This window comes from Pistacia vera, unplaced genomic scaffold (genome assembly GCF_008641045.1).
Source record: "Pistacia vera cultivar Batoury unplaced genomic scaffold, PisVer_v2 Contig189, whole genome shotgun sequence".
In the NCBI taxonomy this organism is placed as follows: Eukaryota; Viridiplantae; Streptophyta; class Magnoliopsida; order Sapindales; family Anacardiaceae; genus Pistacia; species Pistacia vera.
In genome coordinates this window covers 789,886-816,324 of record NW_022195989.1, presented here as the reverse complement: position 1 = coordinate 816,324, position 26,439 = coordinate 789,886, and the positions used below count along the sequence as shown (strand labels likewise).

Below are 26,439 nucleotides of genomic sequence, written 5' to 3'. Positions count from 1 at the left end.
TTTATGCCCTGTTCTTGGTTCTAAGGAACGATCCATGTTGTAAATAATTTTTGATTTCCACGGCCATGACTTGATCGTTTCCTAATAATTTACTTCTGGCATCTCTCCGCGGCGAAGTTTTATTTCACTGTGGCGAACGCTGCAAAACTATGAATCGCACAGTGACACCTTTTTGTAGTTTTTCATGTAACGACATGGATCCATGTAACGCCCTACTTGAGGTACGTAGCTAATGTTTCTTATTTCACTCTTATTTGAGTCGGGTTTTATGAATATTGGTTGGTTGATCTTTGGTTTTATTGATATGTTGAGTATTTGCCTTGAAATGAGTCAAAATTAGAAGGTTTTTGTTGTTACAGGGTTCATCGGGGCGAAGAATAATCTTTGCCGCGGCGAAGAGGTGTTGAAGCCACGGGGAAGCTGCTGGACAGTTTCGCTGCGACGACGTGCCAGTTGAAAAGTTTATTGAGTTTTAGATATTTTTTCCCTTAGGTGCTATTTGAGAATTTTACCCCTAATTAGCAGGAAAAGTGGAGAGTAAAATGTAAGGAAATTTCATGGAGAATATGTTAGTATAAGGGTGTGTTTGTAAGGAATCAAAGGATATGAATGGAATTTCCAAGAAAGAGTAAGGGCAAAATGGGAAGAATGAGTTTGTTAGGAGATATTTAGGGGGGTTTAGTCTTTGAGAACTTTTCATTTCCCATTCCACCGCCTCCATCATTCTCCAAATTCTCTCAAATTCCTTCAATCTTCCAAGGATTTCCAAGAGCTTTTTGAGTAACTTTTTAGTAGGGTTTTAATCTAAAGCATCCTAAGGTAAGGATTCTTGCTTTAGATGAGATTTTTATTATGTTTTGATTAGAGTCTCATGTTGTTGTTGTTGTTGTTGGTTAAAGTTGTAAAGAGAAGGCAAGCTCCCAAAGGAAAGGAGAAGTGTTAAAGAAGCTATTTCCTCATAAAGTAAGTAAATTCAACCCAAGTTGAGAATTTAAGAACTCTTTTGAGTATAGAGTTATATATATAAATGTGTATTCATTATGTTTGTTGAAATGAGATGAATGAGATTAGTAGTTATTAACGAGTAATACATATAAATTGAGTTATGAGAAGTGTTTGCTTGATGTTGGGTTGAGTTTGATTGAAGATGGATGAAGTTTTGAGCAAGCTTATTGAAGTGCTTTTCTTTTGACAGGAAATTTAGAGTTTATGAGGGAGTTTCCTCCCATTTGGATGATTAAAGAAAAGAGAAAAGTTAGAGTTAGAGAAGAGTTTTATATGCACATGAGTTGTATGATGAAATGCTCAAGAGAAGCATAAGTAAGAGTAAAAAGCCTTAATTTTTGCTATATGGCATGATTGCATCTCATAAATGCATTAATGAGCATGAGTCATTTATGTGCATTAACTATGCATTAATTATGCACTAGAGAAGAGAGTAGAGAAAGTGTAGAGATTTTTGAGTTTAAGCTACTCTAAGAGTAAAGAGAAAGAGAGAATAAACACTATAGAGTAAAAGCTAGAGTAGTGCTAAACAAGAGAATAGAGTAGGTTGTGCGATGGGGAACCTGTGAGTATGGGTAGAGTTTTCCCACATGTACGCCACACTGAGAGAGCGGCATGAGTATCAGAGAGAGAAGTGGTGTAGCCCGTAGAGTGCATGCGGATGAGGGCTATACCCGAGTTTACCCGAGAGATTCTATGCACTCACATGGCCAAAGGTTCCGAATCCAGGCATAACCAAGTCTGATCGGCTAGAATGAGTAGAAGTCATAGGGAGTGGGAGCGAGTCCCAGCCGTGCCTCCGGTCAAATAGGGCCATGACTTACTAGAAGGAGAGTTAGTAGACAAGAGTTAGTAGACAAGAGTTATGAGAAAGAGAAAACAGAGAGTTGTATAAGAGAAAGAGTAAATAAAAATTATAGGGAAAGAATTAGAGAGAGAGTTACGGGGATAGTTGAGTAGAGGGTTTACTTACTTAGTATTGTTTTGTGCTCATCTCTTTGTTCCCTATGTTTTTGCAGGTTCTAGATGAGGACACGGTCGGATGGACATCGGCACACTAAGAGAATTGGCTACACTGTCCACCCTATTTTGATAGTTTTGCATATGATACAAATCTTGTATATATTTGTATAAAGAATACATATGTTTAATAAAAAGAAAATTTTGGGCCTAACTTTTTATGTTATTTTACATGTACTTTTACTATGCATATTTTTATGAGAATGGAGTCGTTGCAATCCAAATCGAATCGAATGCTCAGGCATTCGACCAGGACACCAACCAACTAATACATCATTCTATCAACATATTATTAATTCAATTAATCATTCAAATAATGTAATTAATAGAATTTTACAAATTTAAAACAACAAATTTATGCATCAACATGTTATCAATCATCGATTAAACATTATAATTTGGTACCGAGGCTCTGATACCACAATTAGTAAATGATCAAGTTAACACAGCGAAAAAATGTAATTTTAAAAATAAAAGATCACTTACACATCTAAGATTAGAGTACAGATTATAACGTTTTCATGCATAATCAAAACGTAAAATAAAATATGTATAAAAACAAATCCATACAAGGATTTAGTTCATACCAATGTTTGGAGGCTCTTCCGAATATCTCTGACTTCAGAGACGAACACTGTTCACCGACTACTATTCAGCAAAACTGTTCACTAGATACTGTTCACCGACACTGTTTACGTGATTCTTCGCTAATCAATCCAATGTAGGATTGTAACATCCACTTCTAGGTACATCTTTGATCCATGTTCATTTGCCTTTTACATGTTGTTTGGCCCTAAGTTTACTTGATATGTGTTATTGTTGTTGGATGCCCTAAATGTGGTGAAGTCTTGGCGGATTTGGGGAAATGCAGACTTCACCGCGGTGAAGAATAATTGTCGCCGTGGCGAAGGCTCTGTATTTTTTTGCCAGGGCAAAGATCTGGCTGATTTTCTTTATGAAGTTTCTAGAGAATTTTCCATAGGGGTGAAGTGACCATTCTACCCCTAATTAGCAGGAAAAGTAGGGACTGAAATATAAGTAAATTTCATGGAGAATATTTTGGAATAGGGGTGAATTTGTAAAGAATGAAAGGATAAGGATGGAATTTTCAAGAGAATGTAAGGGCAAAATGGGAAAGAAGGTTTAGTTATATGAGATATTAAAGGTTCAAGCACACAAACCCTCTCATTTGCTTTACCCCACACGCCACCTCTACCCCCAATTCTCTCATCTTTCCATCAATTTTCCAAGGTTGATTTGAGGGCTTTTGGTTGGATTTCTATAAGGATTTGATCCTAAGCATCAAGAGGTAAGGATTCTTGTTCTATATGAGATTAATTTAAGTTAGTATGGAATTCTTATGAAGTTCATGCTTAGGATTTGAGAGAAGAAGCAAGTCCAACAAAGATAAAGAGCTTTTAGTGGAGGAACTCAAGCAAAGGTAAGTAAATCCAACCTAAGTTAAGATTTAAGCAATTTGATATGCATGTTTATGCTTATGAACTTGAAATTGATTGTTGAGAATGTTGATGTTGATGAGTAGATGGCTTTTGATAAGTAGAATTGAGCAATGAGAAGTAGAGTTGAGATTGTGGTGACCAAGTGAAGTTTGGTTGCATGTAGAAAGAAATTGAGTAGAATATTTGAAGTGTTTTTCTTGGCCATGTTTAGATTTATTGTGAAGGTGTTTTGCTCCATGAATGGATGGTTTAAGAATGAAGTAGAGATTTACCTAAGATAGATTAAAGTATGCATGCATGATATTTGATGAAATGCCTAAGAGAAGCTTGTGTATAAGATGAGAAACTTATATAGCATAATTGCGCTTAAGAAAGAAACATAAGCATGAGCCATTCACATGCATATAATGCATATGCATAAGAACTTAAAGAAAGAATAAAGAATGTGCAATAACAAAAAGAAAGAAAGAAAAGCATTAAAGAATTAAAGAAAGAGAAGTGCTAAAGAAGAGAAAAGAATAGGTTGTTACGATGGGGAACCCGTGGGTGCTAAGAAGAATTTCCCACATACATGTCGCCTTAAGTGAGCGGCATAAGAAGCAAAAGAATATGTATGACCTGTAAGAGTGTATGTGGATGAGGGTTGTACCAAGAAGAATTCCTACATGCACACCATCTTAATTGAGTGGCATAAGAAGAAGAAGAATTGTACGACCCGTAAGAGTGTATGTGGATGAGGGTTGTACCAAGAAGAATTCCTACATGCACACCACCTTAATTGAGTGGCCTAAGAAGAAAGAAAAAATTTATACAGTCCGCAAGAGTGCATGTAGATGAGGACTGTACTCACTCACACGACCAGGGTTCCAAATCCATTCATCAACCGAGTCCAATCGACAAAGAATAAGAAAAAATAAGAATAAGAAAGAATGAGAAAGAATGAGAAAGCTTGAGCATACAAGAAAGAAAAGGCTTGAGCAAGAAAGAAAAGAAAAGAAAAGAAACAGAATAAGAAATAGAAAAAAAGAAAGAAAATGCATGTCTATGCATTATTGCATATGCATTGCATTCATGCATATTACCATGATTTTCATCATGGTTAGTAAGAATAGAAAGAAAGAAAGAAAGAAAGGAATTAGAAATAAAGAAAAGAACAGTGAGAACTAGAAATAGAGGAAAAAAAAAAAAAAACTAAGAAAGAATGAAGAAGAAAAGAATTAAGTAAGGAAAGAATCAAGAGAAAGTTGGATGGATAGAAGAGAAGAGGATTTACTTACTGAGCATTTTTGTGCTCACCTTGTTGTTTTTCCATGTTTTGCAGGAAATAGGTGAGAAGCGGTCGGATGGACGTCGAAAAGCGAAAAGAAATGGCATCACTATCCACCGTTGCTCAAGTTTTTGTACATGTTATTTTGGTATATGTAAAGAATTATATTTTTTAAGTAAAGAAAAATTTGGGCCTAACTACTTTTCTTATGCTATGTATGTATGTTTTCATCGTATATTTTCTAAAGTATATTAGTAGAAAGAAGTCATTACATTTTTGGTATCAGAGCTAAGATTTTGGGATTTGACAGTGTGCCACTCTCGCCGCATCGACGTTCCGTTACCGACCATAGTAAGTTAATTCTTTCCTTACTTAAAATGAGTTATGAGTTGTTAATGGGTGGTTGTTTTGTAGATGAAGCGTAGAACCCAAGGAAGTAGTAGTAGATGAAGCGTAGAACCCGAGCAAGTAGTAGGAGAACAATGAGTGCAGGGGAACCCTCTAACCCGCCAGAACCTACTCCCCTTACCCTTGATGAAGCTAGAATTCGGGGAATTGTACAGTAAGTTTTAGTAGAAAGTCAGGGGAGAGTTGAACCAGGAAGAGTTGCAACCCCCGTACAAGTACTGCCCACTAGAGAAGAAAGAGAAAGGCCGGTACCCCTAATAGTACAGACTCGGATTGAGCCAATTTATGGGCTCCCAAGCCAGCACTAGCCATTGGAGTTTAAGGGTACTATGGACGCGGTAGTAGCAGAGGAATGGTTTAGGTCCTTGGAGCGTATGATGGCATTGTTTCCTATGACAGATCGGGAAAAGATCTAGTATTCCAGTTTCTTGTTCCGGGGTGATGCTCAAATCTGGTGGGAATTGATGGAATACACTCATGATGTTCTTGTGATGACCTGGGGCGAGTTTAGAAGATTGTTTGATGCTGAGTACAGAACAATGGACCGGGTACATGAGAAGATACAAGAATTTATTAGCTTAAAGCAAGGGTTGAGTTCAGTAAAATAGTATTCTGTGAGGTTTAACTTCCTTACGAGGTTTGTACCCGGTATAGTGAGTACCCTAAAGGTGAAAAGGGATAAGTTTGTCTATTGGTTGAAGCCAGAGATAGCTTGGGATGTAATGGTAGGAGCTGAGCTCCCTTAAACCTATAGTGAAGCTTTAGAGAGGGCTTTAAGGGCATAAATTTTTGTGAACAAGCTCACCCCAGCGGGACCAAGTGAACCATCTCCCGCTCTACAGAGAGAAAGATTTGAGGTTGCAAGAACTAGGGAAATGAAGAATAAGAAGAAGTTTCAGCCTAAGAAGAATAGAAAAGATTGGCAGAGTAAACGGCCGAGAACAGTGGAGTTTCCCCCATGTCCTAAATATGGGAAGACTTATCCAGGAGAGTGCCTGAGAGAGTTGGGCCGTAATGTGTGTTATAGATGCTAGCAGCCAGGGCATCTAATGAAAGATTGTAAAGCTCCTCTTCCATCTGTAGCACAGACTTCCAGAGGTACTAATGCCATGATGTTTACCGTGGCACAAGGTGAAGCAGAGGCCAGTCCATCAGCTGTACTGGTAAGTTTTTATTTCATGTAGTTCCTTTTTATGCTTTAATTGATTCCGGAGCCACTCATTCATTTATATCTTATGGGATGATAGAAAGATTAGTTTGAAACCTACTAGAGTGAGCCAACCCATTAAGATTGAGTTACCTGATGGGGTTAGTGTTGTGACCCATGAGATGCTGTCGGGAGATGCTGTTGGGAGAGTCCGTAGTGATCCACGGTCGGGAGTTAACAGTTGATTTAATAGTGTTTGATATGCCCGACTTTGATGTGATTTTGGGCATGGATTTCCTAAGGAGGTTTGGAGTAGAAATTGACTGTCAGAAGAAGAAAGTGAGATTTAATCTCAATAGTAGAGATAAGTTTAGTTTTGGAGAGGGCCATTAGTTGAGTATGTTGATTAGTAGTATGAAGGCTAGAAAGATGTTAAGAAAAGGGTGTTCTGGGTATATAGCCCATGTGGTACAAAGTAGAGATGTCCCACAACCAGAATTGCAGAGTGTGCCAGTAGTCCAGGAATTTCTAAATGTATTTTCAGAAGACTTATCGGGTTTGCCTCTGGAAAGAGAAGTTGAGTTTAGTATTGAACTAGCACCAGAGACAACACCGATTTCTAAAGCCTCTTACCAAATGGCCCCAGTTGAACTCCAGGAATTAAAGAAGCAACTCCAAGAGCTCCTAGATAAAGGTTTTATCTGACGAAGTCATTCTCCCTAGGGAGCTCCAATCTTGTTTGTAAAGAAGAAAGATGGGTCATTACGGATGCGTATTGATTACAGAGAGTTGAATAAAGTGACAGTGAAGAATAAGTACCCGCTACCTCAAATAGATGATCTTTTTGACCAATTGAAAAGAGCTACTGTATTTTCAAGGATTGATTTGAGGTCAGGTTATCATCAGGTAAGAGTGGCAGAACAAGACATAGCTAAGACTGCTTTTCGAATAAGATATGGGCACTATGAATTTGTGGTGATGCCTTTTAGGTTAACCAAAGCCCCAACAGTCTTTATGGACTTAATGAACCGGGTGTTTCATGATTGTCTAGATCAGTTCTTAGTGGTATTTATAGATGACATCCTGGTTTATTCTAAGTTGGTAGAAGAGCATGAGGAATATTTAAGATTTGTGCTGCAGCGATTGAGAGAAAAGAAGTTGTATGCAAAAATTTTTAAGTATGAGTTTTGGCTTGATCAGGTGATATTTCTAGGCCATACTGTTTCTAGAGAGGGAATTTCAATGGATCCTAATAAAGTGAAGGCAATCCTTGATTGGCAAAGGCCGAAGACAGTGAAAGAGGTCAGAAGTTTCTTGGGACTAGCAGGTTACTACCGACGGTTTGTGGCAGGGTTTGGCCAATTGGCTAAGCCATTGATAGCTCTTAGCAAACAGAGAACTCCTTTTCTCGTGTCAGCTACCTGTGAAAAGAGTTTTCAAGAGTTGAAGAAAAAGTTGACAACAGCTCCCATTTTAGTGTTACCACATGTGGGTGTAGATTATGATATTTTTATAGATGCCTCACTGTAGGGACTTGGTGCTGTGTTGATGCAGTTAGGTAGGGTTATAGCTTATACTTCTCATCAATTGAAAGAGTACGAGACAAGGTACCCTACGCATGATTTAAAGTTAACAGCAGTAGTCTTTGCCTTAAAGATTTGGAGGCATTATCTTTATGGTGCCAAGAGTAATATCTACACTGACCATAAGAGTTTAAAGTACTTCTCTACTCAGAAGGAGCTGAATATGAGAACAGAGAAGGTGGTTAGAGCTAGTTAATGATTATGAGTGTAAGATTAAGTATCAGCCGGTGAAAGCCAATGTGGTAGCCAATGAGATTAAGTATCCTGGCATGAGATGTTACCCTTAGTAGAGTTTGCTTACAATAATAGTTATCAGTCTACAATTAAGATGGCGCCTTACGAGGCCTTATATGGTAGACGGTGTAGATCTCCACTGTATTGGGACGAGATAGGCAAGAAAGAGAAGTTAAGTTTAGCTCTTGGGCCAGAAATGACTCAAAAAATGATCGAAGATATCAAGTTGATCAGAAATAGAATGAAGCAAGCCTAAGATAGACAAAAAAGTTTTGCCGACTTGAAAAGAAAAGATGTTGAGTTCAAAGTGGGTGATAAAGTTTTTCTGAAAGTTTCCCCCTACAAACGGGTGATGCGCTTTGGTAGCAAAGGAAAGTTAGCACCAAGATACATTGGTCCATTTGAAGTGTTACAACGAGTAGGAAAAGTTGCCTACAGGTTGGCACTACCACCTAGTGATAATCCGAGGATTATACTGTTTTATTTAGGCTTTTAGGCCGGATTTTAGATACTTCTTACTTCATTTATGCCTGAATTGCTATTTAATTCTTTACATTTTGTGTTTCAGGCCAAAATGGACATTTTGAGCAAATAATGAGCGAATTGGAGTTTCTGGACTCAGAAGTAAGTAGATCTCAAAAGTTGGGAGAGTTCTGAAGCAGAGTAAAGCACTATTAAGCTTGTTCCCATGGGAGAGCATCAAAGATCGAAGATTCAAGCAAAGAAGCAAGCAGAGGGCAATTCTATAATTTCAGAATTCTTCATGAAGATTCGCCATGGTGAAATGAGTTACGCACAAGAATTAATTTTACTTCGTCATCGCGGCGAAGTCTGCAAATTTCAGTTTCTTTAAAACACACAGTTTCATTTTTAGGCAAAGTCTGAGGTTTTTGGGCAAAGTATAAAAGCAAAACTTTGCCATTTTGAGAGGGAGTCATTTTTTTTAGTCTAGAGCAGCTTATTTTCATCTTCTTGAGTTTGAGATTTGACAAATTTTGGGTTGAAAAGTGAGAAGATTTGGGATTCAATCTGGTGGATTCTTCAACTAGGGGAGATCTCTTGTCTTTTCTCTCATTTCAATATGTTGAACCTTGTGTTTATTGTTTTTCTTGCTATGTGTTTTGATTTAGCTATGAACTAACCCATTTTGGGTTAGGGTTTTGATGTAATTCGGATTTTCATGGATTAAGTAATTGATTTTTGTTATTTTCATATGCTATTGCATGGATTGTGTGGTTATTCTGATTTTATTGCTTTTAATTGATGAACATGATGAGATTGAGAATTGAGTCATGTTAAGCTTCTTGGGTAATCACCATTGTAGTATTGAATGCTAGAGATAGATTTGAGAATCAATGAAATAAATCTAGGATTCCATGTGCTTAATGAGCTTAGAACTATTAATCTTCAAATTATTGGGTGTAGAGGTTTAATAGGGAAAAATAGGAAAACATAGCCTGAGAAGGTATGTTTTACAATTTAGAGAATTTGATTTACAATCAATGCATGTGAGTATGGAAATAGCATAATCCAGAGATTTAATCCATAGAGTCAGAATGAAGTCAAAACCCTACCCGTTTGTTTGAATTGATTTTACCCTTGTCTTTAAAATTTTGCTTTCACAATTTAGTTTTAAATACTTAGCAAATTTTGTTTAGTTTTAGTTTAATTTTCTCCCATTAATCCAAACAAATTCGATTGCTCCAACTTGAAAACAATAGAAAACTTAGTGCTTAGCAACCAATCCTCGTGGGAACGGTACTCACTCATCACTTTATTACTTTGTGCGACTAGTGCACTTGTTATTTATGCATGTTGTAGTTACAACGCATCACCTAGCATGGACAAAGTTCACAATGTGTCTCATATCAAGATGCTTCGGAAGTATGTAAGTGATCCCGCCCATATATATGTGAACTTAGAAGAGAATCTTGTGTTTGAGGAGCGTCTGGCTCAGATATTGGACAGAAAGACTAAAGAGCTTTAGAACAAGAGTATCCCATTAGTGAAAGTCCTCTGGAGAAACCATAAAGTTGAAGAAGCTACATGGGAGGCAGAGCAAGAAATGCAGAACCGTTATTCGGAGTTGTTCGTTTGAATTTCGAGGATGAAATTCTTTTAAGGGGGGAGAATTGTAACATCCACTTCGAGGTACATCTTTAATTCATGTTCATTTGCCTTTTACATGTTGTTTATTGGCCCTAAGTTTACTTGATATGTGTTACTGTTGTTGGATGCCCTGAATTTGGTGAAGTCTTGGTGGATTTGGGGAAATGCAGACTTCGCCGCGACGAAGAATAATCGTCGCCGCAGTGACGTAGGCTCTATATTATTTTGCCGGGGCGAAGATCTAGCTGATTTTCTTTAAGAAGTTTCTAGAGAATTTTCCATAGGGGTGAAGTGACCATTCTACCCCTAATTAGTAGGAAAAGTGGGGACTAAAATGTAAGAAAATTTCATGGAGAATATTTTGGAATGGGGGTGAATTGGTAAAGAATGAAAGGATAAGGATGGAATTTTCAAGAAAATGTAAGGGCAAAATGGGAAAGAAGACTTAGTTATATGAGATATTAAGGGTTCAAGCACACAAACATGCTCATTTGCTTTATCCCACATGCCACCTCTACCCCCAATTCTCTCATCTTTCCATCAATTTTCCAAGGTTGATTTGAAGGCTTTTGGTTGGATTTCTATAAGGATTTGATCCTAAGCATCAAGAGGTAAGGATTCTTGTTCTATATGAGATTAATTTAAGTTAGTATGGAATTCTTATGAAGTTCATGCTTAGGATTTGAGAGAAGAAGCAAGTCCAACAAAGATAAAGAGCTTCTAGTGGAGGAACTCAAGCAAAGGTAAGTAAATCCAACCTAAGTTAAGATTTAAGCAACTAAATGATTTGATATGCATGTTTATGCTTATGATCTTGAAATTGATTGTTGAGAATGTTGATGTTGATGAGTAGATGGCTTTTGATAAGTAGAATTGAGCCATGAGAAGTAGAGTTGAGATTGTGGTGACCAAGTGAAGTTTGGTTGCATGTAGAAAGAAATTGAGTAGAATATTTGAAGTGTTTTTCTTGGCCATGTTTAGATTTATTGTGAAGGTGTTTTGCTTCAGGAATGGATGGTTTAAGAAAGAAGTAGAGATTTACCAAAGATAGAATTAAAGTATGCATGCATGATGTTTGATGAAAGGCCTAAGAGAAGCTTGTGTATAAGTAGAGAAACTTATATAGCATAATTGCGCTTAAGAAAGAAACATAAGCATGAGCCATTCACATGCATATAATGCATATGCATAAGAACTTAAAGAAAGAATAAAGAATGTGCAATAACAAAGAGAAAGAAAGAAAAGCACTAGAGAATTAACGAAAGAGAAGTGCTAAAGAAGAGAAAAGAATAGGTTGTTGCGATGGGGAACCCGTGGGTGCTAAGAAGAATTTCCCACATACACGTCACCTTAAGTGAGCGGTATAAGAAGAAGAAGAATATGTACGACCCGTAAGAGTGTATGTTACCAAGAAGAATTCCTACATGAACGCCACCTTAATTGAGTGGCCTAAGAAGAAAGAAAGAATTTATACAGTTTGCAAGAGTGCATGCAAATGAGGACTATACTCACTAACATGACCAGGGTTTCAAATCCATGCATCAACTGAGTTTGATCGGCAAAGAATAAGAAAGAATAAGAAAGAATAAGAAAGAATGAGAAAGCTTGAGCATACAAGAAAAGAAGAGAAGAACTTGGGCAAGAAAGAAAAGAAACAGAATAAGAAATAGAAAAGAAGAAAGAAAATGCATGTCTATGCATTATTGCATGTGCATTGCATTCATGCATATTACCATGATTTTCATCATGGTTAGTAAGAATAGAAAGAATAGAAAGAAAGAGTAGAAAGAATAGAGAGAAAGAACAGAAAGAATTAGAAAGAAAGAAAAGAACAGTGAGAACTAAAAAAAAAAAAAAAAAAAAAAAAAAAAAAAAAACTAAGAAAGAATGAAGAAGAAAAGAATTAAGTAAAGAAAGAATCAAGAGAAAATTGTGTGGATAGAAGAGAAGAGGATTTACTTACTGAGCATTTTTGTGCTCACCCCGTTGTTTTTCCATATTTTGCAGGAAATAGGTGAGAAGCGGTCGGATGGATGTCAAAAAGTGGGGAGAAATGGCATCACTGTCCACTGTTGCTCAAGTTTTTGTACATGTTATTTTGGTATATGTAAAGAATTATATTTTATAAGTAAAGAAAAATTTGGGCCCAACTATTTTTCTTATGCTACGTATGTATGTTTTCATCATATATTTTCTAAAGTATACTAGTAGAAAGAAGTCATTACAAGAATCGCACTCACGGAAGTCCACACGAAGATAATCCGTAGAACCCTTGATTATTTTGCTAGAACAATCAAGGGCTTCAAGAATCAAGAAAGAAGAACAAGAAAAATTTTCTTCTTCACACGAGAGTGTAACGTTAGAGAGAGAGAGAGATAGGGTGGCCAGGGTTTTTGATTATTGAATAATTATCTTTTGCTTTAATTTTAATTTGCACTTATGTAGTTTATAATCCTAGGATTATACTGTATTTTCTATACTTTTTGGTAGCATTTTGGATACTTCTTATTAAGTTTTTTGCCTGAATTGCAACTTAAATTCGTATATTTTACGTTTCAGGCCAAAACATGCAGTTGGAGGAAAACCGAGCGAATTTGAGTTTCTGGACCCGGAATCAAGAGAAATTCAGGAATCGGGGGAATTCTGATGTGGATTGGAAGCGCTATGAAGCTTTTTCCTATCGGGGATCGCGAAGATCAAAGACTTAACCGAAGAAGCAAGTGAAGGGCAGTTTCGTGACTTCAAAAAGGTTCAGCAAAGCTCACTGCGGTGAAAATAATTCTTTTCCACGGCAAGCTAGCCTTGGGTCTGATGGTTCAGCAAAAATTCAACTCGATATCGCGGAGAAAATTATTCTTTGCCACGACGAATACTGCAAATTTTTTGTTTGTAAAACGTTGCATTTTAATTGTATTGGATTAGAATCCTAGGGTTTTAGCTTACTACTTAAGAGAGCCTTAGCTCATTTTGTAGGAGTTCGTGATTTTTAGGAAAGAAAAGGAAGAAATTGGAGATTGGAAGCATTTTGGGTCTTAATTTAGGGAAGATTTCATTATTTTCTTATTGTTTTAGCATGTTGAACTCTTTACTTGCAGTATATATTCTGATTCTCTTTAATTTGAATATGAACTAACTCACTTTTGGGTTAGGGTTTTGATGTAACTTGGATTACAATGGTTTAATATATAAATAGATGTTGTTTTCAAGTTCTATTGCTTGGATTTTGTATTTATTCTTGTTCTTAATGCAATTGAATGTTGAGTTTTCTTTGGTTCAATTAAATGTTGAGCATGATGAGACTGAGAAATGATTCATGTGTTAGCCTCTTAGAGTAAATACCATAGATTAAATGAACGCTAGAGATAGGTTCGGAGATCTATGAAATTACTTTAGGATTTCGTTTGGTTTAATACACTTGGAACTGTTAATCTTCATTTTGAGAAGGTATATTATGCAGATTATGGTGTCCGATTTATAATCCTTGCATGTGAGTTTAAAGGCAACAACAACCGTAGATTGAATCAGAGTAACCTAGTGAAGTCAAAAGCCTAACCTCTTTGTCTAGAATTAATATTTTCATAATTAGTTGATAGTTTCATAATTAGTTAGAATTTAGTTTACGTTATTTATTTTGTGTTAATTTTTACTTTTATTGTCTCCCGCAAATCGAACAATCTTCGTGCTCTTCAACTAGTTACAAAAATAGGAAAATTAATACTTAACACGCAATCCTCGTGAGAACGATACTCTTCTCATCATTTTATTACTTTTTACGATTAGTGCACTTGCTACACATTGCATGTTTGTCAAAATCATGCATCAAGTTTTTGGCACCGTTGCCAGGGATTGATTTAATGTTGATATTGAAGTTTTCCAGTTTTCACTAGATCGGAGTTTTATTTCTGTTTCAATTATTTTAGCTTAATTTTGTGTTTCTTTTCATTCACGTGTGATCTCACGCTCTCTTTCTATCTTGTGTAGTTTATGTAGAGAGTAAGATATCATCCAGTGGTTCCTGTTGATCCAGAGATAGAAAGAACTACAAGAAGACTTATTAGAGAGAGAAGGGAAAGAAAGGCAATAGTCATTGAAATGGCTGAAAACAGAACTTTGAGGGAATTCTCAGTAACCTCAGTTGTCGGTAGTGGTCCAAGTATCACTAGACCACCAGTGCTAGCCAACAATTTTGAAATAAAGCCGGCAATCATCCAAATGATCCAACAGTCGGTACAATTTGGGGGAGATGCAAAGGAAGATCCAAATTCACATATTGCTAACTTCTTAGAGATATGCGACACATTTAAGGCAAATGGAGTGTCAGATGATGCCATCAGGTTAACACTATTTCCATTTTCATTAAGAGATAAAGCAAGGGATGGTTAATGGCACTACCAGCAAGAACAATCACCACTTGGAATAAATTGGCACAAAGGTTCCTGACTAAATACTTTCCACCAGCAAAATCAGCAAAGATGAGAAATTATATCACATCATTTCTATAGGAAGAGAATGAGTCACTTTATGAAGTGTGGGAGAGATATAAGGAATTGCTGAGAAAGTGTCCACACCATGGTTTGCCTGTTTGGATGCAAGTCCAAACCTTATATAATGGGTTGCTGACAAATGTGCAAACAATGGTGGATGCAGCATCTAGAGGAGCATTACAAAACAAGACACCTGAAGAAGCTTATGAGTTACTTGAAGTCCTGGCAAGTAACAACTATCAGAGACCTAATGAAAGAATTCATCTGAAGAAGTCTATGGGTATTCATGAAGTTGATGCTATTAGTGTATGCCCTAAGGACCAATCGTGTCGTCAGTTGAATTGTTTACAAGGATTCCTATATAAATAAAATGATATATCAATTTTTGTGTAGAGATCAAAATCTCTAAGAACCCTAAATCTCTCTCTTGGCCAAATTTCTTCTTCCCTTGGTGTGGATACTCTTTTGCTTAATTTCTCTTGAAATTAAGAGTTTCCAAGGTTGCTAAGGGCTTAAGGTAACATGTTCTACCTTACTTATTTCAATTTGATTGAAATTTTTTTTAACACTATGACTATACTTGTTATAGTATGATATGCTTGATTCTCCATGCATCTATCTTTCAGATGCCTACATGGCCATTTCAGTCCAACTAACAACACTTCAAAAAAAATTAGGGCTATACAAGTAAATTCAATTCAAACACCTCAAGTAACATGTGATTTTTGTGTAGGTAATCATGCGAGCATTGAATGCCAAGTGGGGAACAATTTTGCTTCAACGTCCTCATCATTAGAATAGGTCAATTATTTTGCTAGGAATCAGAGACAACAGAACAATCCTTTCTCTAACACGTACAATCCTAGTTGGAGAAATCATCCAAACTTGTCCTAGGGCAATCAGAATAATCAATGGAATCAAAAAATAGTGCCAAACAATCAAGTACGGGCGAACCATCAACCATGGGATCAAAGAGTGTCAAAATTGGAGGATATGTTCGGGAAGTTCATGCAAGAGACCACATGTTTTATGTAACGACTCCTTTCTTATAAAAAAGATGCATAGTAAAAATACATGTAACCATAATATAAAAAGTTGGGCCCAAAATTTTTCTTTCATTAGACATATGCATTCTTTATACAAATATATGTAAGGTTTGTGACATATGCAAAACTATCAAAAAGGGGTGGACAGTGTAGCCATTTCTCTTCGTGTGCCGATGTCCATCCGACTGTGTCCTCATCTAGAACCTGCAAAAACATAGGGAACAGCTGGATGAGCACAAACAAGGCTCAGTAAGTAAACCCCTGAACTCAAAAATCTCCGTAACTCTTTCTTTAATCACTATCTAATTACTCTTTCTCACAACTCCTCTATACTAACTTTCTTTCTAGTAATTCACGGCCCCGTCTGACCGGAGGCACGGCTGGGACTCGCTCCCACTCCCGGTGATCTCTACTCTTTCTTGCCGATCGGACTTGGTTATGCATGGATTCGGAACCTTTGGCCATGTGAGTGCATAGAATCTCTCGGGTAAACTCGGGTATAGCCCTCATCCGCATGTACACTACGGGCTACACCACTTCTTTTTCTGATACTCTGGCCGCTTTATTGATGCGGCGTACATGCGGGAATACTCTACCCGTACTCACAGGTTCCCCATCGCACAACCTACTCTATTCTCTTATTAAGCACTACTCTAGCTTTACTCTATAGTGCTCATTCTCTCTTTCTTTCTACTCTTAGAGTAGTCTAAACTCAAAAGTCTCTACTCTTTCTCTACTCTCTTTTCTAATGCATAAGTAAAGCATAATTAATATACCATCAATGACTCATACTCATTAATGAATTTATGAAAGGTACTAAGACATATAGCACAATTAAGGCTTCCACCCTTACTTATGATTCTCTTGAGCTTTCATCATACAACTCAGTGCATAAATAACTCTACTCTAATTCTAACTTTTCTGTTTTCTTTATCAATCAATGGGAAAACTCCCTCATAAACCCTAAATTCCCTATCAAAAGAGAAACACTTCCATAATCTTGCTCAAAACCTCCTCCAACTCCAACCAACTCAACCCAACATCAAGCAAATACCACACTTCTCATAACACATAACTCAAACATAATTACTACTCTCATTCAACAATTAAAGAAAGCACATATGTACATCAATCTACTCAAAAGAGTTCTTAAATCTCAACTTGGGTTGGTTTACCTACCTTATGAGAAATTACTTCTTTAAACCACTTCTCCTTTCCTTTGAAAGCTTGCTTTTCCTCTACAACTTAACCATTATCACAACATGAGATTCTAATCAAAATACGAAAATTCTCATCTAAGCACAAATCCTTACCTTAGGAAGCTTTAGGTTAAACCCTACTAAAATTTCTCAAAAAGGCTCTTGGAAATCCTTGAAAGATTGAAGGAAATTTGAGAGAGTTTTGAGAATGAAGGAGGCGGTGGAAATGGGAAATGAAGAACTTTCAAAGGCTAAACCTTTTTAATATCTCTTAATCACTCATTCTTCCCATTTTGTCCCTTGCTCTTTTATGGAAATTCCATCCATATCCTTTGCTTCCTTACTAACACCCCCCCATACTAACATATTCTCCTTGAAATTTCCTTACAATTACTCCCCACTTTTCCTGCTAATTAGGGTAGAAAGGTCAAATTGCCCTTAGGGAAAGAAAATCCTAAAACTTAACAACAATTTAATCGGCCTGTCGCTGCGGCGAAGAAACTTCTGTCGCCGCGGCGAACTGTCCAGCAGCTTCCCCGTGGCTTCAACACCTCTTCGCCGCGGCGAAGATTCTTCTTCGCCCCGGCGAAGCTTGGCACACTACACTTCTTCTATCTTTTTTTAAAACCAATTTCAAGGCAATTATTCAACACAAAACTCATACTATGTCAAACAAACAATATTACCACGACACCCTCTCAATAAGCAAACGAAGGAACTACACTACGTACCTCAAGTGGGCGTTACAATTCTTCCCCCTTAATAGAATTTCGTCCCCGAAATTCATACAAATAACTCCGGAAAGCGATTCTGCATGTCCCGTTCTACTTCCCGAGTGGCCTCTTCCACTTTGTGATTCCTCCAAAGGATCTTCACTAGCGGAACACCTTGTTCCGAAGCTCTTTAACCCTTCGATCTAAAATCTGAACTGGACGTTCTTCATATACTAGGTTCTCTGTCACTTCAACGTCCTCTACACTCAAGATATGGAGGGATCACTTACATATTTCCGTAGCATCGAGACATGAAAGATACATACCCTATCCATACTAGGCGGTAGTGCCAATCTGTAGGCCACCTTTCCTACCCGTTGCAAGACTTCAAATGGACCTACGTATCGCGGTGCTAACTTCCCTTGCTTCCGAAGCGCATTACTCGCTTAAAGGGGGAAACTTTCAAAACACTTTATCACCCATTGAAATTCGACTTCTTTTCTCTTCAAGTCGGATAGCTCTTTTATCGATCTTGGGCTTGCTTCATCCTGTTTCTGTCAGTCTCATATCTTCTATCATTTCTGAGTCACCTTTGGCCCAAGAGCTGCACTTAGCTCATCCTTTTCACCTACCTATCCCAATGTAGCGGAGACCTACATCGCCTGCCATACAAAGCCTCGTAAGACGCCATCTTATCGTAGACTGATAACTATTGTTGTAGGCAAACTCCACCAGGGGTAACATTTCATCCAAGAACTCATAATCCATACGTAGGCTCTCAACATATCCTCAGCACCTGATTTGTCCTCCTCGGTTTGGCCATCCGTCTGAGGATGATAGGCAGTGCTGAACGCCAATCTAGTACCCAGTTCCTCTGTAAACTCATCCAGAAGCTGAGACAAATCTGAATCTCTATCGGACACTATTGTTTTGGGCACACCATGACCTGACTACCTCCTAATGTAGATCTGAGCCAACTGATCTGTATTAGTGCTTTCCTTTACTGGAAAAAATGGGCTGATTTGGTTAACCTATCCACAATCACCCATAAAGCATTATACCCTCTCTGAACTTAGAGACCGGTGTGAAATCCATTGAAATACTCTCCCATTTCCACTCTGGAACACTCAATGGTTGAAGCAACCCTGACGACCGTTATGTGTTCGTTCCACCCCTGACAATTAGACATTTAGCTACGAACTCTGCAATGTCCTTCTTCATACCTGTCCACCATAGCTTTTCTTTACGTCCTGATACATCTTAGTTGCTCCAGGATGAGCAGTGTACGGCGTGTCTGAGCCTCCAAAAGAATTTTTGCTTCAACTCACCGTTCGGAGGAATCCACAACCGATTTCTGAAATAGAGGACACCATTTCTCACAAAGAACTCTTGTTGTCTTGCCCTCAAGCACTTGCTGAACTGTTTTCTGACACCATTCATCAGCCATTTGCTTTTCTCTAATCTCCTCTAGTAAAGAAGACTGATTTTCTAACCTTGCAATCCCTCCCGGAATCACTTCAATCTGCTCTCTACACAACTCTTCTATCAATTCTCTTTGTTTAGTGAGTCGGGACAATATGCTTTCCTACTCAGGGCATCGGCTACTACATTGGCTTTCCCCGGTTGATACTTGATCTCGCACTCATAATCTTAACCAGTTCCAACCATCTTCTCTGCCTTATATTCAACTCCTTCTGAGTAAAGAAATACTTCAAACTCTTATGATCAGTATAGATTTTGCTCTTTGCACCATAGAGGTAATGCCTCCAAATCTTTAAGGCAAAGACACATGCTGCCAACTCTAAATCATGCGTAGGGTATCTCATTTCATGATCTTTCAATTGCCGAGAGGCATATGCTATCACCCTACCTAATTGCATTAATACTGAACCAAGTCCTTGCAAAAGGCATCTGTATAAATGTCATAATCTACACCCTCCTGCGGCAACACTAACACTGGGGCCGTTGTTAACCTCTTCTGCAATTCTTGGAACATTCTTCACAAGCTTCTAACCATACAAAAGGAGTCTTCTGTTTGGTAAGAGTTGTCAATGGTTTGGCCAACTGAGAAACCCTTCCACGAATCGTCTGATAACCTGCCAAGCCTAGAAACTTCTGACCTCCTTTACTGTCCTCGGCCTCTGCCACTCTAGGATTGCTTGCACTTTACTCGGGTCTACAGAGATCCCTTCCTTTGATATAGTATGGCCCAAGATATCACTCGTCGAGCCAAAACTCACATTTCGAAAACTTAGCATACAATGCTTTTCTCTCTCAACCGTTGCAGTACGACTCTTAAATGTCCCTCATGCCTTTCTCTTGACTTAGAGTAAATCAGGATATCGTCTATGAAAACCACTATGAATTGGTCTAAACAATCGTGGAATACCCTGTTCATCAAGTCCATAAAAACTGCTGGGCATTGGTCAAACCAAACGGCATCACTACAAACTCATAAGCCCTACCTCGAACGAAAGCAGTCTTAGCTACATCTTGCCCAGCCACTCTTACCTGATGTACCCTGACCTCATATCAATCTTAGAGAATTTGCTGCCCCCCTCAGCTGATCAAACAAATCATCAATTCGGGGTAGCGGGTACTTTTCTTCACAGTCACCTTATTCAACTCTCTATAATCATACCATCCGTAGCGATCCGTCCTTCTTTTTGACAAACAAATTGGGCTCCCCAGGGAGAATGACTCGATCGATAAAACCCTTTCCAAAAGCTCTTGGAGTTTCTCTTCAACTCCTGAAGCTCTGCTGGGGCCATTCGATAAGGGGCTTTAGATATTGGTGCTGTCCCTGGTGCTAGTTCGATACTAAATTCAACCTCTCTTTCTGGTGGCAAACCTGGTAAAACTTCCGAACACATCCAAAACTCTCGAACTAAGACACCTTCTGATCTCTGGCTATGGGAATCACCACTCTGCACTACATGCGCATATATCCAGAACATCCCTTTCTTAACATCTTTCTAGCCTTCACACTACTAATTAACATACTCAACCGATGGCCCTCTCCAAAACTAAATTTATCCCCCGTTATCGAGATTAATCTCGCTTTCTTCTTTCGACAATCGATCTCTACTCCATACCTCCCTAGGAAATCCATGCCCAGAATCACCTCAAGTCGGCATATCAAAGACTATTAATCGACTCTAGCTCTCGCCCATGGATCACTATGGATTCTCCTAACAACATCTCCTGAGTCAACACACTCACCCCCATCAGGTAACTCAATCTTAATAGGTTGACTCACTGCTAGGTTTCAAACCTAATCTAATCGTCATCCCATGCATATAAAAGAATGGGTAGCCCCAGAATCATTAAAGCATATAAAGAAACAATGGAATAGCAACTGACCAGTTACAGCTGATGGCTGGCCTCAGCTTCACCCTGAGCCATCGTAAAACTCTGGCATTAGTACCTGTCGGACCTTGAGCTGCGCGGAAACGGAGCTTTACAGTCCTTCTTCAGATGCCCGGGCTGACGGCCACCTGACACACATTTCTATCCCTTAAACATTCCCCCGATGGTTCCTTCCACATTTAGCACAAAGGGGCAACCCTTCGTTCTGGGCCGCTTGTTCTGCCAATCCCTACTGTTACTCTTGGGTTGAAACTTCTTCTTAACCCTTACTTCTCTATTCCTTATGCATCCACTCTCTCCCTCTGCAAAGCAGGGGATGGTTCACTGAGTACCTGTAAAGATGATCTTTGGCAATGTGCTTATCACATAAATCTCCGCCCTTAGCGCCCTTGTTAAGGCCTCACTATAGGTATGAGGAGGCTCCTCTGTCATCACATCTCGCAATATCGATTTCAATCCTTGTACAAACTTGTCCCTCCTCAATACTGGAGTGTACCTATCCGTCCGGTGCAAATCGGGCGAGGGAATTGAATCTCACCGAATACTCCTTCACCGTACTAGTCCCCTGTTCAAATATGAACCTTGGACTTCTCATGTACTCGATCTTCCGTTCGATACTCGGCTTCAAACAGTCTTTGAATTCTGCCCAAGTCATTAAACCGAGTCGTGAGTCTCTTCCATTAGTTTCCCACCAAATTCGGGCATCTACCCGAAACAGGAAACTAGCATATCTGATTCTCTTCGTCGTTCATGGGAAACAAGGCCCTATCCCTCTACGGACTTAAACCACTCTCTACTTCCAGCGGATCCCTTGTGCCCTTAAACTCTGACGGCTGGTGTTGGCTTGCAAGCCCCTGGACCGGACAACTCGATTCGGTACTACTGGAGTTACCGGCCCCTCACGTTCTTGTCTTGCGGGCCTTCCTCGACCAGGGGTCTCAGTTTTTTCTGGTACAACTCTCCCCTGACTCTCTGCTAATACCTCTTGAAACATATTCCGAATCAATGTCACATCAAGAGTAGGGGGTTTTGGTTTAGGGGTTAGAGGATTCTCCCTCATTCAACACCCTTTACCCTTATTTCGGTTACTACGCCTCATCTACAAAACGACCATACTGGTCAATTTAAGAGAACACTTGACATAAAGAAAGAATTACTTACACAGTCGGCTATTGACATCGTAGCGATGAGAATGGTACACTGTCAAATCCCAAAATCTTTGCTCTGATACCAAAAATGTAACGACTCCCTTCTTATAAAAAAGATGCATATTAAAATACTGTAACCATAATATAAAAGTTTGGGCCCAAATTTTTTCTTTCATTAGACATATGCATTCTTATATAAATATATGTAAGGTTTGTGACTATGCAAAACTATCAAAAAGTTGGACAGTGTAGCCATTTCTCTTCATGTGCCGATGTCCATCCGACTGGTCCTCATCTAGAACCTCAAAAACATAGGGAACAACTGGATGAGCACACAAGGCTCAGTAAGTAACCCCTGAACTCAAAAATCTCCGTAACTCTTCTTTAATCACTATCTAATATACTCTTTCTCACAACTCTCTATACTAACTTCTTTTCTAGTAAGTCACGCCCCGTCGGACCGAGGCACGGCTGGGACTCGCTCCCACTCCCGGTGACCTCTACTCTTTCTTGCCGATCGGACTTGGTTATGCATGGATTCAGAACCTTTGGCCATGTGAGTGCTAGAATCTCTCGGGTAAACTCGGTATAGCCCTCATCCGCATGTACACTACGGGCTACACCACTTCTCTTTCTGATACCTGGCCGCTTTATTGATGCGGCGTACATGCGGGAATACTCTACCCGTACTCACAGGTTCCCCATCGCACAACTTACTCTATTCTCTTATTAAGCACTACTTTAGCTTTACTCTATAGTGCTCATTCTCTCTTCTTTTCTACTCTTAGAGTAGTCTAAACTCAAAAGCTCTACTCTCTTTTCTAATGCATAAGTAAAGCATAATTAATACACATCAATGACTCATACTCATTAATGAATTTAGAAGGTAACGAAGACATATAGCACAATTAAGGCTTCCCCCTTACTATGATCTCTTGAGCATTTCATCATACAACTCATGTGCATAATAACTCTACTCTAATTCTAACTTTTCTGTTTTCTTTAATCATCTAATGGAGAAAACTCCCTCATAAACCCTAAATTCCCTATCAAAAGAGAAACACTTCCATAATCTTGCCAAAACCTCCTCCAACTCCAACCAAACTCAACCCAACATCAAGCAAATACCACACTTCTCATAACACATAACTCAAACATAATTACTACCTCATTCAACAATTAAACAAAGCACATATGTACTCAATCTACTCAAAAGAGTTCTTAAATCTCAACTTGGGTTGAGTTTACTTACCTTATGAAATTAGCTTCTTTAACACTTCTCCTTTCCTTTGAAAGCTTGCTTTCCTCTACAACTTAACCAACAATCACAACATGAGATCTTAATTAACATAAGAAATTCTCTCTAAAGCACAATCCTTACCTTAGGAAGCTTTAGGTTAAAACCCTACTAAAAGTTTCTCAAAAGGCTCTTGGAAACCTTGAAATATGAAGGAAATTTGAGAGAGTTTTGAGAATGAAGGAGGCGGTGGAAATGGGAAATGAAGAACTTTCAAAGGCTAAACCCTTTTTAATATCTCTTAATACTCATTCTTCCCATTTTGTCCCTTGCTCTTTTATGGAAATTCCATCCATATCCTTTGCTTCCTTACTAACACACCCCCATACTAACATATTCTCCTTGAAATTTCCTTACAATTTACTCCCATGGGTGAAAGTAACCCCCAAGCGGCTCCATTACCGCAAATTGAGGAGCTGCAGCGAGCTCTAGACAAGCTAAGGGCTCAACAAAATGAGCAAGGACAGGTCGCATCCGCGTCCCCCTTCTCTCCTGAGGTGTTAGCCGCTCCACTCCCACTGGGATTCAGGATGCCCGACATGCGGGCGTTTGATAGAAATTCTGATCCGCAGGATCATCTATACGAATTTAACGACCTGATGGAGCTTCACCAAGTCTCAGACTTGGAAAAATGCCGCTATTTTGCAGTGACATTAACCTCCCATGCCAAGCGATGGTTCAGGTCACTCCCAGCGGGATCGATCAGTTCGTGGCCTCAGATGAGCACGACATTCCTAAGGCATTTTCAAGCGAATCAGAAATTTTTGATGCCTTTGAGCTACCTCAGCAATATAAGGCAAGAAAGGGATAAATCCCTCCAGTCTTACATTGACCGTTTCCACAGAGAACTCAACAAGGTGGCTCATACTGCCGAAGAGTCTGTTCGGACTCTTATCATAGCCGGGGTTCGCCCACAAACCGACCTGTGGAAAGAATTACAAGCTGAGGACGATGTTTCCCTCATAGGGTTCTACAACCTTGCAGAAAAATATCTCCGAATAGAGAATTCATTGGTGGCACTCCGCCGTCGCGACCCTGGCGCTTCGAGTAGTATGTCTGGTCGGGGGGAAAGCAGAAGAGCTGATCACAGAGGAGACGCTAATGATCAACGAAAAGGGAAGAAGCCCCGCTACGAGCACAAAAAGTCCTATGCTCCTGTTCCTCGTCGCGATCGCGACAGAATCCAATATACTCCACTAAATGTGTCTATATCTGCCATTCTTGATAAATCCGAGGAGGCCAGTCTGCTCGGTGAGCTAGAACCCATGAAAACTCCTGCGACGGCCAGAAATAACAAAAAATACTGTCACTTCCATCAGGACAATGGGCACCAAACCGATGAGTGTCGAGCTCTAAAGCAAGCAATCGAAGAGCTCATCAAGAAAGGACACTTCAAGGAGTATATTGATGACTCCGCTCCCACCAAAAAGAAGGGCCAAGATGAACAAGGAAAGAAGCGTCGTGATCGTAGAGGGTATAGTAGCGTCAACATAATCTTTGGAGGACCGCAGCTCGTGGGAAATACATGAGGTGCGCAGGAAAGGTACGCTCGTGAAGCTCAGCACGACCCGATCAGGGTGATGAACACATCGCAGCGACCGCAAAAGGTATGAAAGGAGGAGCCGATCGCCTTCTACGAGAAAGAGACAGCTCGTTTACATCATCCTCACGATGACGCCCTTATGATCACGCCCCTCATAGGGCACCATAACGTCTGCAGAATGCTCGTGGACAACGAAAGCGCTGTGAACATTCTGTTCCAGACCACTTTTGAAAGAATGAACCTGGACGAGGCCGACCTGAAGCCCGTCTCGATCCCTCTTTACGGCTTTACAGGGGACCACCTGATCCCCAAAGGAACGATCTAACTCTCAGTCACACTGGGCGATTATGACGAGGTGACTAAGGTAACTGAATTCTTGGTCGTGGATTACCCATCCGCCTTCAATGGAATCCTGGGGCGACCTCTACTAAGAAGCTTCAAGACAGTCACTTCCATATACCATCTCAAGATGAAGTTCCCTACCCCAACGGGGATAGGGGAAGTGAACGGATTGCAAAGCGCATCTCGCGACTATTACATAAAAGCGGTGCATATGGTGTGTAAAGGAAAGGGCGTTTCGCGAAGTACGCCCCGACAGGCTATGGCGATCAGTCGGATCGAGCTGCAGCCTAGTCCAGCAGAGGATAATACGGATCCTTGAATTCAGGAAATCCCTTCCAGCAGCCCAGTTGGGGATTTGTCCGAGGTATTAGTCGACCTGAAAGAGTCGAGTCGAGTGTTAAGAATCGGGAGCAGTCTCAACCCTCAGCTCGCGTCCGAACTAATAAGCTTCCTGAGAGAAAACATCGATGTGTTTGCTTGGTCACACGCGGATATGGTCAGGATCAGCCCAGACATTATTTGCCATGCGTTAAACATCGACAGCGAAGCAAAGCCAGTTCGCCAAAAAAGAAGAGTAATGGATCCGGAGCGGTTTACTGCCTTGAAATTAGAAGTGGAAAACCTCCTCCGAAATGGGTCCATCCGAGAGGCATTTTACCCGACCTGGGTTACTAACCCGGTTCTGGTAAAGAAGCCAAATGGCAAGTGGCGAACCTGCATCGACTTTAGCGACCTCAACAAGGCTTGTCCCAAAAGCAGCTTCCCTCTACCAAGAATTGACCAACTCGTGGATGCTACCTCGGGGCACGAGCTACTAAGTTTCATGGACGCATACTCAGGATACAATCAAATTCTGATGTATGGGCCAGACAAGGAGCATACGTCCTTTATTACAGACCGGGGGCTGTATTGTTATAAAGCTATGCCTTTCGGCCTCAAAAATGCTGGTGCGACCTACCAGCGGTTGGTTAACCGAATGTTCTCCGACCAGATCGGAAAGACAATGGAGGTCTATGTGGATGACATGTTGGTCAAATCCCAAGTCGCCTTAGAGCACATTACGCA

At 39.6% G+C, this 26,439-nt stretch overlaps 1 non-coding gene across 1 annotated transcript; it reads right to left on the bottom strand.

Annotated features, from left to right (window-relative positions):
- Positions 1–14,702: 14,702 nt before the first annotated feature.
- On the bottom strand, positions 14,703–14,809 carry LOC116127173. Its single transcript, XR_004127586.1, has one exon. It is a non-coding gene; the product is annotated as a small nucleolar RNA R71 (small nucleolar RNA).
- Between the last annotated feature and the right edge of the window lie 11,630 nt (positions 14,810–26,439).